The sequence below is a fragment of the Battus philenor genome, unplaced genomic scaffold, assembly GCF_028537555.1.
Source record: "Battus philenor isolate CCGP_79_NKW_IND1 unplaced genomic scaffold, ilBatPhil1.0.hap1 SCAF_25, whole genome shotgun sequence".
NCBI classification, from domain to species: Eukaryota; Metazoa; Arthropoda; class Insecta; order Lepidoptera; family Papilionidae; genus Battus; species Battus philenor.
The window spans coordinates 10,490,954-10,506,723 of NW_027181688.1; positions in this window are offsets into that span (position 1 = coordinate 10,490,954).

Sequence of the window (15,770 nt, forward strand, 5' to 3'; positions counted from 1 at the left end):
TATATATCAATCACCGCTTTCATTAAATATCTGTATAACTTTAATACATGTATTTATAAGTACAGATAATAATAATCATTTCTGTATTATATTATCACATCATCGCAGGCTTCAACATTTTTTTTATTTATCCCTGTCTAGTTCTATCGCATTCGTTTTTAAATTACGAATTCGAATTATTAAACAGAATTTAATGCATGCAATTTCCCGGTATCACGTTTCGATTAATACTCGCTAAGTGATGCTATTTACATTTATTTAATTGTGTATAGATTATTAATAAACTTAATAGAATTTTAATACTATATTATTACATCAACTCACTATATTCTTAACGCAAATGCCGGCTGGAACGTGTTTTTTAACGCCTTGCATTACCTTCTTTAACTAATGTTTTTTAAATTTAATTTGATACTTGCTAGCGTTCGTTTTAAAAATTTTCAATAAACATATACTTCTGTAAGTTTATTTACTATATATTACGACATTGTTATTTATTATTATTATTAAATTAATTACAGAAATATGCGGCTCTGTATTTATATTTATTTCATATTAAATATCCTTATCTTGTTGTATTGATTACGTTTTTAAATTTAGAATTCGAATTCTAAAATTAAAATTAATCTATACTCACATGGGTTGTAACGTTTAAACGAATACACTAAATCATTTCACTCATGTTAATTGAATTATTTATAATTAGATTTCATTCTAATTTCATTTACGTATTAAATGATTAGGGAGGTGCTGGATTCTATATATTTAACATATATTTTTACATAACTATACTATATATTGCTTTTAAATTTCGAATTCGTATTTTAAAATTGCTTTATTGCTTGCTAGCATATTCCGATTAATATACGCTTAATAATTTTAATATCATTTCTTTAATTATTAATAATTAAAATTTTACTGTTAGATTATATCATTAACTTATATTTTGGAATATAAATGTCAACTCGAATATGTTTTTTAAATTTCGAATTCTAATTTTAAAATCATCATTTGATATGTATACGCGTTCGCGATCACACCTTACAATTAACATATGCTAATATCGTGTTATTATTTATATGTTGCTAATTAAATAAAATATATGTTACCACTAACCGACTAGCGCATCGTAAGACATCCGCCGTGGACAGAGTACTTTGTTAAAACTGTCTGAAAGGATGCAGGCAGTTACCAACCGGTCTCATTGGGTGATCTAGGCAGACATATGTTCAACAGTGAACGTCCAAAGGCCGTAGTGATAATGACAGTGATGATGTTACTAGATTACTTTAATAATTTATTTTAACCTTTCTTCCAGTTCCCCAAAAGATCAACAAATCCTTTATAGGACTGAGTGAACGTATATATTAAAAAATTCAACACGGTATCTTATTCATTCCTTTCCTTAGTTTTAAACCTTTTCCATACTATGGTTATTTGTAAGAGATTGCCTTGTATGATAAGACCGTCCGTTGTATTCTTTTATTATGAAACTATTTAAATGTATCCTAACGTGTACAATAAAGAATTAAAAAGAAATAAATTACGTCATAGCTTTAAAAATTTACGAATTAAAAAATAATAATATTAAAATGGTTAAAGTACATAAACTATTGTTATATTTTATTTAAAAATTGTTGAGTTTTTTCTCGGCTTTTTATATCAAATCAACATTCCGAGCCGGTGGTGGCTAACTAAATATATTGTTAAAATTATTGACGATTCAAAAGTTTTTTAAATTGAATGCATTTAAATAAAAATAGTTCCTATTTAGATTCTAGATTAAATTAAAGTAATTAATGAGTACATCGAGTATAAATTTATCAAAAAATATGGTATCCATTTTTGTTACAAATATATCAAACTCAACCCTATTCAAACTATTAAGCCACCCTTAACCTATTAATTGTCGTTCGCAGATTACCTCATCTCTGTACTGATCCCCAGCTAACTTAAAATTTAAATTATTGCTATTATAACTTACATATCTTTATTCGCTTTAAATAACAGACTTCTAAATTATTATTGATAAAGTTTTGCTTTTATAGACTCAAATTTCATAAAACTAATTTAAATATACAAAGCCGTTTTAGTTATTTTTATTCTTTTCAGCTGATAGACGCCTATTGCAAGGCTTATGTCTTCACGAAATATCGAAACGATGACCGGCCCTGCATTGCTGGGATCCAGCTCGTGGTCGCCACTCTAGAACCTTTCGACCCCAACAGCTAATAATTGCAAGAGCGATGTGACCTATCCACTATCACTCCAGACGAGTAATTTTTAAACGAACGACTTTTTTCTTCGCTACGTCTACGTTCTTTTACAAATCTCTTAAATTTTGATTCGATGCCTCATCGAAATGGATAAAGAAATAGATTAATGTAACATATATAACAGTGATCATCTTATGTATTGAGTAAACTTGATATAATTAAATTGTTATGTATTTTAATCTAAAACGTAAAGTATATGTATACGTATATTTTCTTCTCTTCAGTCCGACAGTAAGGCATAGGCCTGATGTTCGACACTCGAGAACTTTCGGCCGCAATGGTCATCGCTTGCATGAGCGATGTTCCATCCATTGCCATTTCAAATGAGCAATTCTTAGAGCTACGTCGGTGATTTTGGTTCTTTAGCGAATCTCCTCATTTATAATTTAATCTCGCAGCGAAAGTCCGAGCAAAGCCCACACCATTGTTCCCTACGTGACCTTGACCCTTCTTATGATATCCGTCGTAAATGATCACGTCCCGGAACCGAATATCATCATCGACAACACACATTAGTCCAATAAGTTCATCTTTAAAAATTGCTGTGTTTTGGACGAGAAGAGTTATATAGTCATATGTAAATGAGCTACATAAATACTCCTATAAAGCCTTAATCTTTTACATCAGTAACCAATCAATCTGTTTAATAGTACTACATATTAATTTCTTAAACATTTTTATTCTCTCTGCCTACGACAATTGCTAGAATGACGTGAGATTTCGCCACAAATTAATAAAAAAAACTCGTGCGAAAAACAAAAGAGGTATTTGATCAATAGCCAATAGTATTAAAAGGCGTCCTGAGGTTTTTGACAAAAGAAGCCGTGGCCATCGTGCCCTCTTTACAAGGGGACCTCTTGATAGGAGGGGCTTTCGTTGTTTTTTTATTCATCCCTTATTTGACTTCGGACGAGGTCGTTTAAGTTACAGGTAGGACGTCGTTTAGTTTTCATATAATTTATTTCTTTCGTCAGAATTCGAAAAAACTTTTATAGTTCAACTGTCACAACAAACCAATTATAAGTGGGCCAGAGTAAAATATTATCAAGAATTTTTTAATCTGTAATCGTTATATGCGAGCAGTAAGGACTAAGATTTGCGATCGTAGATCATGGGTTCGATTCTCGGGATAAAATATTATTTAATTCACACTTTGTGTCATTAATTATATAGCTTTGCTACTGCTCGCAAACAAATTTCCAAAGAATGGGCAGTAGAATGCGACACTGGTTGCGCTAACCCGCTTGCTTAGCGAGGCGATTATGATGTATCCCCCAATAGATATCATTGGGGAGACCTAAACCTAGCATTAGGCGTCTATGGGCTGAAGCAACGATTCGTTATAATCATTATGATTATATATCATCATGATAATTTCAGCTGTAAGACGTCCATTGGTACTTAATATAAAGTTTTCTGATTATGTAATTAAGTACTTAAAAAAATTTCCACGTTTTCCTATATCTCTAGTTTCTTTGGAGGTTTAAACTTTGATCATAAACTATCTAGATCTAAGTAAATAGAGACAATGCTAAATTTTTTTTTATACACTCGAGGGTGGGCTATTAGGTGGGCCGACGATTTAACCAAGGTCACAGGAAATCATTGTCGTGACTTTTGAGGGTAAACTACACCTTACAGTGCGCGTCTGTAGCTGATATGATATACATGAGCTTCTCCTGATATCTGTTTTACCAATAAATACATTTTATACGCAAAAGTATATGAAGAAACAACAACTTTAAGAAAAATATCAAATTTAAAATCGAATCATCTCTTGTACACGTTAAACACGAAAATTTATAAGTAAAACTAGAAATTAAATTGAAAGATAATGGGCGATTTCATCACTCAAAGATTTTTTTTAGAAGACAACCATAGTATGAAACAGAAGAAGAACTACTTAACGTAGTTAAAAATGTAATATGTAGATATATCATGTTCTTAAAAACTAAAAAAATCAGAAGTAGTATCATTTTTGTTTTTATGTTAAACTACATGATTAGGAAGTCGTGTTATTTTAGCACTGAACGGAGCTTTTAAGTTCCTGCTTTTATTGCTTGCTCTTAAATTTTCATTTAAGATGTTAAAAATTCAATTAGTTTAAGAAAGCTAAATTACTACCCAGTAATTATTTATATCCCTAATATTTATATACAAATAGTCGCAGTATAAATAAGAAATGAGATTTGCAGAAGAAACAAGGTCACCGACGTGGTTAGAAGAATTGCTCGTCTGGCAGAACATCGCTCGTGCAACCAATTGCCGTTGGGGCTGAGAGGTTTTATGGCGACCACAAGTTGGTAAACGCGGCGTGGATAGGCTCCCAAATAGGTGGACTGATAACATAATCAAGGTCGAGGAAAATCGCTGAAAGCAGGCAGCGCAAGGCCGGTCATCGGCATACGATGATGATAAATATACTAGTTTAGTTAAATAAATAAAAAAAATTCCTTTGTAACATAAGTCGTTATACAAATACAGAAAAAAATCACTTCGTTATTTTAAACTTCAAATTAGTATCGTGTTATCGAAACTACATCACACGTGGCTGAACGACCTCCGACCTTTGTCTCTCCCGCGGGCGCATAAAAACGACAATGAATGCGAGCGAATTTTCAATGTCGCATTTAATTATTGCCATTTTTAAAAATGGCCGCTCGCAACTGTGCTCCCGCTCGGATATTAATTAAGATCGTGTATCACATTAATTCGTTATTTACTGTTTAATGAATTGAATATTCAATTTGTTATATGAACACATTGGCTTAGCGGTTGTCGGTATTGGGTTATCGTTTATTTTATAGATAATTGTATTTATTTTGTTCCAAAAAATACATATTTACTTTTCTCTATAAATGTATAGATGGACGTGAAGAACTTGTGATATATTTACGTCATATTGCAATGAATAATCATTATGATATCAAGAGACAGACGTCCACTGCAAGGTGTGGCCCTCCCCCAAAGATCGCCACGATCTAGCAACTTAGTGAGGGGGGGCTGGTGGGGGCTGTGAAGGCCTATTCATGCCGCATCTAACGGCTCTTGATCGTCACTTAAGAGCCGACCGGTGTTTCTTATAAAGAAAGCTATTTTTCTATCAAGGTTTATTGGATGGTAAACCCACGCCAATTTCCAAATCAACACACCACACCACTACATTTTAGGTAATGTATAATATGTAATTGAGCTATTATAGTGGACGTCCTATGACATGATATGTTGTGATGAAATTAAAACAAATAACATCCTCTCTTCCGTTCAAATATGACGTCACAACTTTTTAAATCCGTGCGAGATACGTAAAATGACATTATCGTAGTTGTAAAAATTTTATATAGTAAGATTTTAGACGTCATAGATCTATTAGGATCGAAATATAATCAAATTAATAATTTATCTGGTCTTTTGGCTTCAGCTAGAATGTTTTGAAAATTACAAATATATTATAGATATCTTAATGTATATTAGGTGTTTAAATATGATATTTAATGGAATCAGGCGTTACCTCGCGGAAGTCCATCCTATGTAAGAAAAGGACCAATATTTAGCCACCTCCGCACATGCAGTGGTAGTCGTGCAATGACATGCACCGCCCGCCAGCCCGCTGTTAAATGCCTGACTGGATGACTCTGTGTTTGGCACTAATCGGTGTAACATAACTTCTGAAGATGCCCCGTGGAGGGGTGAAACACGTGTTGATTAATTTGGTGGTGGCGGTTGTGTGATTCGCATTGTTTGCCGCATACGCATTTATCAGCGGGCTGGCGGGCGGTGCATTTCATTGCACGACTACCACTGCATGTGCGGAAGTGGCTAAATATTGGTCCTTTTCTTATTTAAATATGATGTTTTTGTTATTATTATTTAGTAGTTGAGAATCAGTTACGGCGATGAATATCGAGCCGCAATTTTGACACTTAGAGCACCCGTCTGAGCTTGTTGTAGACACAAAACAGGAAGCCTTTGATACACGTCAAGTTTTACATCGAAAGCCACTATTACATGGGGTAGCTCAATTTGATTTTAACTTTTATCAGAATGAGTTCTATTCGTAATTAGATAGAAACATGAGAAAAAGTCATGGTTTTAAAATACACGAAGTATTTTAAATAAGCTTCAATCTATTAATGTTCGATGATTGCATTAGAGAAAACGTTGTTACAAGTCTATAAAGTTAACATAGTGCCCATGTTTATACAGATCTGCCACGGGAGATATCAAATAGTTGTCTAGACGCAGTCTAGGCCCTGAACAAATACTTTATAGGGATCCTCGTTTTTGTTTGTTTATTTGCTGAACGTCTTTTCACTTTTATATGTTTATTTTATGAGAAATCGATACATATGCTTAAGTTATATGCTTTAAAGTTGATATTATTTTAAAGAGTTTGTTACTATTGTAACTGTGTTACATTTATTCAATTCACTGTATAAACGCAATAAGATATTTACATATCAAATTTTGTAGACAATTGACGTACGACTGATACCTTGGTCTTCAATCTAGAACTTTAAGGATATCTTTTATGGCCTGTACAATTGGAGATCTCTCGTTCCGCTACATTTTAGGGACACGGCTATTTTTATCAACATTTTTTTTTCATTTTATGTTTTTAATTTACATGCTTTCTTTCATCCTTCACAAATTCTCAATTTATTCCTTAACACTATGGCGTTGTAAAAAAACAAACAGGAAACTAATGATCTTTCTTCTTTTCAGCAGATGGACATCCACTGCTAAAAAATAATGATCGCTACGATGACCAGTCCTGCGCTGTCCCTATCCTACGACTTCCCGCGGCATGTCGTCAGTCCCATTAGTGGGAAGCCTACCCACTAGGTGAATCGACTAATGAATAAATAATAATAATGATAAGTTAACTTCAATTTATTTAAAATACATTAAGATTTAGCTTAGGAAATAGATTAAGATATTAAATTTAGTTTCGTAAACTCTGTGACAAGCAGAAACGTGAGCAAACAAAAATACCGAAATATGTAATTGCAATAACAATGGGACGGATACTTATGTCTGTGGAATATAGATTCAATAAAAAAAATATACACTAACAAAAACTTGAACAACACAGAGAACTGCCTTTTTAATTTGACAATGCGCTTGGTTAAATTGGTTACGAATCTCCACATTGCTGATTCGACTTCGAATAGAAGTCACGAAAAAAGTTGTATGTAAAAAAGGACTAATATATAGCTACTTCTGCTATGTAGCAGTAGTCGTACCAAGTCACTCGGTGTTTATCACTAATTGGTGTAACATTACTCCTGAGGAAGCCCCGTGGAGGAATAAAACACGTGTTAAGTGAATTAGCGGTGATAGTTGTGTAATTCGCATTGTTTGCCGCAAGGCATTTATTAGCGGGCTGGCGGGCGGTGCACTTCATTGCACGACTACTGCTACATAGCGGAAGTAGCTATATATTAGCCCTTTTCTTACTTAGGATGGACTTCCGCAAAGTAACGCCTGAATCTATTAGATATAAAGCCGTATGTATAGCTCGGTGAGCAGCTGTGAGTTTTCTAGTGACACCTACTGTGAAACTTTATTTAATTTATGTCATGGTCATGCTATATCTATCTGTAATTAGAGGTATAATTAAAACATTAAGATTGTTATTATGTAAACTTTATGTTTTTTGTTGTATATAAATAAAAATTCGACTTTTAAACTTTATTGTTTATCATTAATAAATGTTATATATTTGAATAATCAGCTTACTTCATTAATGTAATTGGTTATAGATGTAAAACCTTGCGTATATCTCATTTGCTATCAATTTGTGTATGGTATACTCTATTTAATGGAATCAGGCGTTACCTTGCCGAATTCCATCCTGAGTAAGAAAAGGACCAATATTTAGCCACTTTTGCACATACAGCGGTAGTCGTGCACAAAGTGCACCACCCGCCAGCCCGCTGATAAATGCGCATGCGGCAAACAATGCGAATTACACAACTGCCACCGTTAAACCACACAACACGTGTTTCACCCCCCCACGGGGCATCTTCAGGAGTTATGTTACACCGATTATTCGATTAGTAAAGACTCTGTGTTTGGTATTACCACTGCATGTGCGGAAGTGGGTAAATATTGGTCCTTTTCTTACTTGGTATACCCTATTAAAAATCAATAGTATCCTATGAAAAAGCATTTGCTGTTTTGCAATTTGCTGTTTGTTCTGTAGACTTTATACTACCAAAAGATTAGCCCTTTGCATACAGGCTGATTGGTAATGTGTAAAATCCCTAAAACTGTATGCTGACAAAGGAGCTGTACATTCACCTCTTAAAGTTTTTACAGATATAAGCAATCATCCCGTATATCACATCGCTCTTTACGTACTTACAACTTGATCCCGAGTAGACGCTCTATAATATTCCTCCCGTGAGCAATTTACCTTTGAGTTTTTATGGACCGTGAAACACCGCCTTCCTACCCCCCGTTTCCTGTAGGATCCGTTTCATATCTAATCACTTGCTTAAACACGCAAAGTCCTTTTATATACGTCAACAATTCTATGAAAATTCTTGAAACAACATTTGGCACGAAATATCAGGTTTAGATAAACAACAACAAACTAAATAGTCGACTGTGTATAAATATCTCGAAAATATGAAATTAGCAAATCGTAATTTGTTCAAAAATAAGGTTCAAGACCTATTCGTAAAAGATTTCTCCTAATTATTAATTCCAATATGTGATTTCAACTAGACGTTGCCATTTGCCATATAGCCCGAAAAAAATTTCATTTTGATTGCATATTCGGTGTTCAGAATTTACCCCTAGATGGTATGATTTTACGCTATTAAATTTAGGGTTTTAGAAATCATAAGTCAATGTTAACAAGTCCATCGGTGCATTACAGAAGATTTATCGCTGCAACTAAATTTATCTAAATTTATGCAAAATGGTCATAGAATTTGTTTTACAAACGGGTGAGTATATACAATCAATGCCATTTGCAAGACGTGTTATTATATTAATAACCCTATCCTATATTATGATTCATTTATATATAATAAAAAAAACAATGAAATGTATGAAGACTATGTTCTTAGTTTTATTTAAATCTTTTCATTAATTTTCTTTAATACATAAAAAAGATTTTGACCTATTCATTAATCCATCACGATATTTATGAAACCATAAGGCTTAGAGAATAAAAATTTGGTAAGAATTTCTTTTCCTGTTCGAGGTCAGTAGGTTTTATGAAATTCCACTAGAGGGTTGAGGTGGTCGTTAAGCTCGCGAACGAGTCGCCCACAGCTAGTTTTAAAGTATATGTATATAATTTATGTAATATAAACACATATTCATTCTAACTAAAAAAGGACCAATATTTAGCCACTTCCGCACATGCAGTGGTAGTCGTGCAACAAAGTGCACCGCCCGCCAGCTCGCCGATAAATGCGTATGCGGTAAACAATGCGAGTTACACAACTGCCACCGTTAATTCACTCAACACGTGTTTCACCCCTCCACGGGGCATCTTCAGGAGTTATGTTACACCGATTAGTGCCAAACACAGAGTCAGGCACTAATAGGCTTCACATTAGGCGGATGGACTACATACTTATATGGTTGCCGGTAAAGCAGGACCGATGGTCGCGGCGATCATAGGGGTGACCTATGACTTGCAGGAGGCGCCTATGAAGGCTGAATAGAAAAAAAGCGTTACACGATGCTATTCGCTTTCTACCGGTTTTAATGTAAATCTATTGGCCTAACTATGTTCAGCAATAAGTAGACGTTCTACGGCTGAGATGACGATGGATGGTATGTTTCATTCAGTGTGATTTTGATAGTTTCAGCGTAAAATCATAATATAGACATTCGTAATGATAATAAAAATGTAAACAAGGGCGGGGTATCTTCAGGAGTTATGTTACACCCATTGGTTTGGCACAAACACAGAGTGCTCTGAGCGGGCTGGCGGTGCACTTTGTTGCCTGACTACTATTGCATGTGTGAAAGTGGTTAAATATTGGTCCTTTTCTTACTTAGGATGGACTTCCGCAAGGTAACGTCTGATTCCATTAAATATATATTCATTCGTTCATGTCAGCTGGTTTAAGCCCACTGCAGGGCATAGGCCTCCTTCAAAGATTGCTACAATGATCGGTCTAGAGCTGCCCATATCCAGCGAGTTTAACCGACCTTGATTATGTCGTCATTTTAGCTTGTGGAGGGAAAACCCATCCCGCGTCTACCGGCACTTAGTCGCCATTTAAGAAGCTTTCTATGAATAAATAAAGTATGAAGTAAATATATTATAATTAAATTCTGCCCGACATCAAGTCAACGGTTACTAAACATAATGATTATAATTTTATTGAGTATATTAACATTTATAATGGTATCCTTTGACTCCATTGACTTCGAAAGTTTTTGACGCACACTTATCTAGAGTCCGCAACTAACACAGATGTATTTTTAGGATGAACACCTTTTCAATATATATATTACAGTAATGGAGCAATACATTGCCATGCATTAAAAATTTAAAAAATCCTAGCGCATTATAATAAGACTTTTTGACAAGTTTTTATTTAATAATTTTCTTAAATTAATTATACGACTAGCTGTGCCCGCGACTTTGTGCGCGTGAAATTTAGCAAAAAAAAATATTGAGTTCATATTTTTTTTTGTTTACGAATTTTTCTAAAATAAAAGTAGCCTTAATTACTCCTTATTACATTAGCTACTTGCCAGTATGAGTCCCGTCAACATCGGTTTAGCCATTTCAGAGATTAGCCGGACCAAATAGACACATAATTTAAAAAAAATAGTGTATGTACGGTACATCATATGCATGTAGTTAAAATCGGTTATTTTATAACTTTATATTTAAAAACAGAAACTCCAATTTTAAATTTTTGTACAGATAATTCAGCGTCATTACATAGGAGTGTATTATAATACACAGTTACCTAAAAAGAGTAATTGATTTCTTAAAAATATGGGTTTATATTTACGATCACATTTAAGATATTTACTTCAGTAGAGCAATTCATTCCCGAACTTAAAAAAATCGTTTTCAACTTTTTTATGATATTTTTTATAAGTTTTCGATAAAACTAGTTTCAATAAACCCAAAATACCAATAAAATTGTTCCTGCCATCGGATCGATAGTACACAAACCAGACGGGTTCCTTTGTATCAACAGCTATATTGAAATCTCAAAAAAAAAACGATACCCCAAAACAAAACCTGCTACTCGAAATCAGATGTTCTTTCGACAAGTATTTTCAATCACAAATCGATAGCTACATTTTCGACTTAAACACCATTACCCAAGGTCCATTATTCTTTGAGTGGGTTTAAAAAAAGTTGGTATTGAAAAAAATCATAGCAGGTTGCTCGTGAGAACAAAAAATCGGACCACGCTGCCACTGTCTCTTTTTTATAATCTCCTAATCTGTTAGAGGTTCGGTTTCGTAAACATTGTCTTATCTTTTGATATTTATTGGTTGATCTTTTTCTCATTTCATTGTTAAGATCACTAGTAGCGGCTTCCATTCATCCAAAGTATACAAACACTTCGATGTCAACAGCCAGAGAAACGTTTTAGTCTCCAGACATTGCGATGATACAAGACGATCGTTTCAACCGTATGTTTTTCCTATTAATTTTCAATAAGATCTACGATCTGCAACTAGCGTCTTTCGATTTCCCGGAATGCCCTCGTCGGCTTACACGTGTGGACCAGACCATGTTGCACATCGTCACCGGCTGTCTTGCACTAGAAAGACTCAAGAACAATCAAAATCAAAATCAAAATAGAAAAAAAGAAAGAGGTTGGCAATATTGCCTTTCTGATAAGCGACGACGGCGATGTTCCAGTGAGATAATCAAGAATGTTATAAATAAGAATAAATATTGTGCGGTAAGTACTAAATATAATAAAAGTATATAGAATATAATAATGTAACAGAATATACAAAAAATAAATTAGATGTCATTTGTACAGTGTGCGTTGGAATTACACTAAATAATTCCCCATCTCCTTTCTTCCATCGGACAACAAGAGGCATGGATTTACGAGTTCCGTACACGGTTGAAATCCCTTCCAGCCATACTAAACGTTTTGCTACTACTTTTATAGTGCCAACAGCCAAGGAGTAGAACAACCTACCGGTCTCGATGTTTCCAGCCATCTATAACTGAGGATTTTTCAAGTCATGAGTGAATAGGTTTTTTCTAGGCATGCATGTACCATCCTAGACATCGTCATCACTAAACATCACGAGAGACAGTTCAAACGCTATATATATACACACACACACGTGTGTTTTTTTTTTCGAAGAGGTTTAAAAATACGTTCACATATCATAGGGCCTGATGGTAGTGCCCCGTATGTCGGACTCGATCTAAGCGTCAATACCGACTAAAAACAATCCTCTTTCTTTTGTATCCCTGGTCCCCACGGCATGGCCGCTAGGCATTACTTCGCGGGGGGATTTAGCCGCAGCTTTCTCTGATAAACTGGCTGTTCAGGCCAGCTTCCTCCGCTCCTGCTCTATTTTTCGCAAGTCCTTCAGCACGGTCGTACAGTACGCGCTCGTAAGTTCCCAGGCCGAAGGTGAGGATAGCATTGTAGCTATCAGAGTTTCAGGATAGATTTTGCATCCTACATCTTCTTCCCAAGACTTTCTGGCTTCGTTAAACCGAGGGCAGATGAAACGAAACGAAAATGAAATGTATATGTTAGGACAGTTGAACAAAAAATATACCAAAAATTTAAAACTTTTTGTTGATAAAATTCCCATATTTTAATTGGAGCTTAAAAAGCTTTTACGAGTGAAATTAAGTATACGACAGTGTACGAAAATTTCATGCAGCCAGGGCGCAGCTTTACCGGTTAACGCGGCGTTCTAAATTATACCGGAAGTGGATGCAGCTGAAAGTGGGGCATGGTTGACTTTTTCAATGGAAGGATTCTGTGCTACTTATGACGTAAATTACATTATACGTATGAGGTATCATGCAATTAAAAATAAAAAAAATTCATCAAAATTTTCTTTAATAATTCTTTTTTTAAATATTCTGTGATATGATTATTCACGTGTTTATTATTAATCGTTGCTAAGCTGCGAATATTTGTTTCCTTTTTAACTGAAGGACGCTTTCTGCAAAGCATAGACCTACCCAAAAGACGTCACGATGACAGGTCCATCGCTGCCCGCATTTCACCAACGTCGTCGACCTTAATAATGTCGTTGGTCTGCCTAGTCTACCGGCACGTGGTCGCTACTTGAGAATCTTCAAGCCCCTATGGTTGCACGAGCGACATACCTCGCCATCTGTCATTTCAGACGAGCAATTCTTCAAGCATGAAGCTTGATCGGCGATCTTTATCCTTCTTCGAATTGCCTCATTTCTGATTCGATTTTAATCAAAGCTGCGAACTGGTTACTAGTCGATTAAAAAAATACACGAAAACCTTTTTTTTTACTCCAAACTTTGTACATACATCTTGTTTTATTTATTTAATGTTAGTTGATAATGATGTAATAATTAAAAAATAATTGAAAACTGAATGTATAATTATAATAACAAGCATTTCAAATAATCAATTTATTTTTTAAATTTAAATTTATTGATCAAATATACAGGATAATTGAATGTACAAAATTAAAGTTTTTTGCTGATAAAACTTTTCACCAATCAACCTGTGTACTATAATCACTCTGGAATACTTTTAATTAAGTTCCGCAAATATTATCGACCTACCATTAATTAAATTCAAAACACAAATAAATAAATTGACAAAAAAGTCATATTACTGAATGAACGAATATTTAAATGTCAAGAATTGTTGGAAATTATGTCGTTCATTTAAGCTATATATGACAGAAAATGTATATATATAAATCAATATTATTAATCATTTGTTTAAAAGATGTGTTGTTGTGAAGTTTTTCTTCTGAACCACTGTAACGCCTTAGGAAGCAGAGTTGAGTTAAAAACGTCTTGACTTTTCGAAGGTGCCTATTCTAAATAAATATTTCATATAGCCTATCTACCGCCACATCAACTTGTCAATCGATGGGATATACCGAAAAAAATTAAATTATCAAAAAAATCAAAAAGTTTACAAGATATATACATCGGTAATTATTTTAATTTATCTATAATTTAAATAAAATTGGTCACAAATTGTTACTCTCTGCCTTATCCGCATCTGTTTCAACTATGCTGAATATTTTTAAGCCCTTCATTTGAAATTCCATAGTACACACGTTGTTTGCAGAATTACAGTCTCAACATAGTTAGTCCGGCCTTAATTAGCTTTGTGTGAACACAGCCTTAAGTCCAGGAGGGCGCCCGAAATAATTGAATGAGTGTGAACAGACTTTGCCGCTTAATTTATTCCGTGCGGCGTTCTCCATGTTTAAAACTTCGTTTTTATGAAAAAAAAATAGTTTTTTTGTTTATTTTGTAATAAATGGTAAATTTACGTCTCCTTGTCTATTCGAGTTCTCTGATAACCTTTTAAAAACAAATTAATATCTCTTCTGTACAGAACGAATCCTGTGGTGTACTTATAAAAAGTGGTTTTAAGTTATTTATCCAAGACAAGCGGTGACAATTCAGCAAAACATTTGATCAATAGAAAAGTCCACGTGATCATTAGGCAGCATGCGCTAATTAAATTAGGTCCTAACCACGCCTGACGCCACAGTAGACGAAACAATACACACGAAAGATAGGAAAAGATGTCGCACCAAATTGCATCACAAAATTCCCAAAGAGTTTCGGTTTTCAGTAGGGAACGATTCAGTCCGAGCTTTAATAAATTATCTATTTATTTATTTCAAACAAATTCAACGGAGAATATATTAAACTTAAAGAAAGTAGTAGTTATAACCTTTACAATTTCTCTGCTCGTCTGATTACAAAAGGACACTATCAACCGTATACATAAATTAAGTTTAAGTGAATAGTATAAAGTTAAAATTCAATTACGCTTATATGTTATTAAAAAACTAACCTCTCAACGAGCTATGCTTAGGCTATACTTAGAATTACTTTACGAGTTCTAAAAGATTTAAAAAAAAAAACCATCAAGTTTGTTGTGATCTCTTCTTAGGTAATGCCTTAATTCTTTGGAAAATGCGATTATAAGAGAGTTCAATCTCATCCTACTTTCAATCAAATTGACTTATATTACATTGGTCTCATGACCTACACTAGTGTTCACAGTAAATGATCCTAAGCGAATTGAATCAATTCAAAAATTTTATTCAAAAAGATAAAATTCAATTTATTTGTAACAATATTAGAGATACTATGTAATACTTACTGTGAGTGTGTTAAATATCGTAGCATAAGTATAAAATAAGTGGTTTCTTCGATGTTACATCGTGCGTAGGAATCTTCCAAAGATATCTATATATATACACCAAAACCATCATGCTTGGTATTCGGGTTAGCGACCTCAATGTGATATTATGGTACGCAAAGGA